Below are 3211 nucleotides of genomic sequence, written 5' to 3'. Positions count from 1 at the left end.
AGTACAACATATCAGGATCACAGAACGTAGGATCCAGATGATGGATGGTGAACTACAGAGTCAGGTCTCTGGGCCATGGAAAAGAGTGTGCTCTGTAGCCAGCACAGGACACAGCTCAGTAAGAACCATATACTCCAAGAAGCCTGGGGCTGGGAGCTGGGTCCTGTGGTCACTGATGGGGACTCAGGAGCTGTGTCCTTTCTGGCCTGGCAGAGTCCCCTGATCAAGGACCTGTGTGTGGTCTCAGCAAGTCCTTCCTCCCAGGGCTCTCCCAATGAGGGAAAGTCAAATTTCTTCCTCCTCAGGCTGCAGTGTGAGCTGAGCTCCAGTCCCAGGGCTCAAGGAGGGCATGGGTAGTCCTTCTGTGAAAAGATATTTGCATGAGCAGCCCCTCCTCTGCAGACAGTGGGAAGAAAAGGAGGCCTGGGGCAGCCCAGCCCCACTGTGGGGTCAGGAGCTGTGTCCACCATGGCGTGGACTCCTCTCCTCCTCTTGTTCTTCTCTCAGTGCACAGGTAGGGGCAGGCCTCAAAGACCAGCCTGCATCAGAAACATTAGATAAGGCCCCTGAGAAATGTTTCCCTGCATTCTTCCCCAGTATCCACGTGTGTTTTCATCTGAAAGAGTTATAAAAATTTTCCTAGTTAAAAACAAAAGCAAAGCACTACCAGTCGTGTGTTGGTGGTCCCAAATCTGCTTCAGCCACTGAGCAGGAGCTGAGAGAGAGAGAGAGTAGAACAAGAGATCCATATTGGAAAGGGTTTGTATGTGGGTGTGGGAGTGAGAGCTGGTGGCAAGTTGCCAAAGAGGATTAATCTGCAGAAATATGGTTTCATGCGAGACTTTCAGAATGAGCAGGAGTGCAATGGGTGGAGGGTGAGGATCAGAAGATTCTAACCAGTGTTGAGAATCCAAAGATGGGTCATTGGTCATTCAAGTCAAAGAGAGAAGTTACCCTGGCCTGTGCCTCCAGTCAGTGGAGCAGGGAAGGGGCCAGGATGTGCTCCCTGCAGGTGTTACTGGAAAGGGGTCCTCACCCAGATCCCAGGAGAGGGTTCTTGGATCGCACACAATAAAAAATTCTGTGGGAGTCTATAAAGTGGAAACAAGTTTAGTCCATAGACAGCACAGCACCAAACAGTGCTGGTTGGCTGTTTTTATGAATATTTCTTGATCATGTGTCAAATAAGGAGTGGATTATTTATTAGGTTTTCAGAAGTTCTTTTTTTGTTTTGTTTTTATTTTTATTTTATTTTATTTTTATTTATTTTTTATTTTTTTTCCCATTTATTTATTTTATTGCATTTTAGGTTTTGAGGTATGTGAAGAAAATGTAAAATTGTTGCATAGGAACACACGTGGCAGTGTGATTTGCTGCCTTCTACCCCATCACCTACATCTGGCATTTCTCCCCCTGCTATTTCTCCCCAGCTTCCCACCCCCCACCGTCCCTCCCCTTTTTCCCCCCAACTGACCCCAGTGTGTAGTGCTCCCCTCCCTGTGTCCATGTGTTCTCATTGTTCAACACCCGCCTATGAGTGAAAACATGCGGTGTTTGATCTTCTGCTCTTCTGTCAGTTTGCTGAGAATAATGGTTTCCAGGTTCATCCATGTCCCTACAAAGGACCCAAACTCATCGTTTTTGATGGCTGCATAATATTCCATGGTGTATATGTGCCACATTTTCCCTATCCAGTCTATCGTCGATGGGCATTTGGGTTGGTTCCAGGTCTTTGCTATTGTAAACAGTGCTGCAATGAACATTCGTGTGCACGTGTCCTTATAGTAGAACGATTTGTAATCCTTTGGATATATACCCAGTAATGGGATTGCTGGGTCAAATGGAATTTCTATTTCTAGGTCCTTGAGGGATCGCCATACTGTCTTCCACAATGGTTGAACTAATTTACACTCCCACCAACAGTGTAAAAGTGTTCCTATTTCTCCACATCCTCTCCAGCATCTGTTGTCTCCAGATTTTTTAATGATTGCCATTCTAACTGGCGTGAGATGGTATCTCAATGTGGTTTTGATTTGCATTTCTCTGATGACCAGTGATGATGAGCATTTTCTCATATGTTTGTTGGCCTCACGTATGCCTTCTTTTGTAAAGTGTCTGTTCATATCCTTTGCCCACTTTTGAATGGGCTTGTTAGTTTTTTTCTTGTAAATCTGTTTTAGTTCTTTGTAAATTCTGGATATCAGCCCTTTGTCAGATGGGTAAACTGCAAAAATTTTTTCCCAATCTGTTGGTTGCTGATTGACTCTAATGATTGTTTCTTTTGCTGTGCAGAAGCTGTGGAGTTTGATTAGGTCCCATTTGTCTATTTTGGCTTTTGTTGTGAATGCTTTTGGTGTTTTGGTCATGAAGTCCTTGCCTACACCTACGTCCTGAATGGTTTTGCCTACATTTTCTTCTAGGGTTTTTATGGTGTTAGGTCTTATGTTTAAGTCTTTAATCCATCTGGAGTTAGTTTTAGTGTAAGGTGTCAGGAAGGGGTCCAGTTTCTGCTTTCTGCACGTGGCTAGCCAGCTTTCCCAACACCATTTATTGAACAGGGAATCCTTTCCCCATTGCTTGTTTTTGTCTGGTTTGTCAAAGATCAGATGGTTGTAGATATGTTGCGTTGCCTCCGAGACCTCTGTTCTGTTCCATTGGTCTATATCTCTGTTTTGGTACCAGTACCATGCTGTTTTGATTGCTGTAGCCTTGTAGTTTAGTTTGAAGTCTGGTAGTGTGATGCCTCCCGCTTTGTTCTTTTTGCTTAGAATTGACTTGGCTATGCGGGCTCTCTTTTGGTTCCATATGAAGTTTAAGGTGGTTTTTTCCAGTTCTGTGAAGAAGGTCATTGGTAGCTTGATGGGGATAGCATTGAATCTGTAAATTACTTTGGGCAGTATGGCCATTTTCACGATATTGATTCTTCCTAACCATGAACATGGAATGTTTCTCCATCTGTTTGTGTCCTCTCTTATTTCGTTGAGCAGTGGCTTGTAGTTCTCCTTGAAGAGGTCCTTTACGTTCCTTGTTAGTTGTATTCCTAGGTATTTTATTCTCTTTGTGGCAATTGTGAATGGAAGTTTGTTCTTGATTTGGCTCTCTTTAAGTCTGTTATTGGTGTATAGGAATGCATGTGATTTTTGCACATTGATTTTGTATCCTGAGACTTTGCTGAAGTTGCTTATCAGTTTCAGGAGATTTTGGGCTGAGA

At 43.8% G+C, this 3211-nt stretch overlaps 1 long non-coding RNA gene across 1 annotated transcript in view; it reads right to left on the bottom strand.

The window, feature by feature from the left end:
• Positions 1-952: 952 nt before the first annotated feature.
• Positions 953-3211, bottom strand: part of LOC116545282 — a 27737-nt gene continuing 25478 nt past the window's right edge. Inside the window, exon 4 of the long non-coding RNA XR_004266259.1 lies at positions 953-1091. This is a non-coding gene — a long non-coding RNA (uncharacterized LOC116545282). The remainder of the gene's footprint in view (positions 1092-3211) is intronic.

This window comes from Sapajus apella, unplaced genomic scaffold (assembly GCF_009761245.1).
Source record: "Sapajus apella isolate SASKATOON/1434 unplaced genomic scaffold, GSC_monkey_1.0 scaffold253, whole genome shotgun sequence".
In the NCBI taxonomy this organism is placed as follows: Eukaryota; Metazoa; Chordata; class Mammalia; order Primates; family Cebidae; genus Sapajus; species Sapajus apella.
The sequence above is the reverse complement of the archived record's forward strand: the minus strand, read 5'-3'. Positions and strand labels throughout refer to the sequence as shown.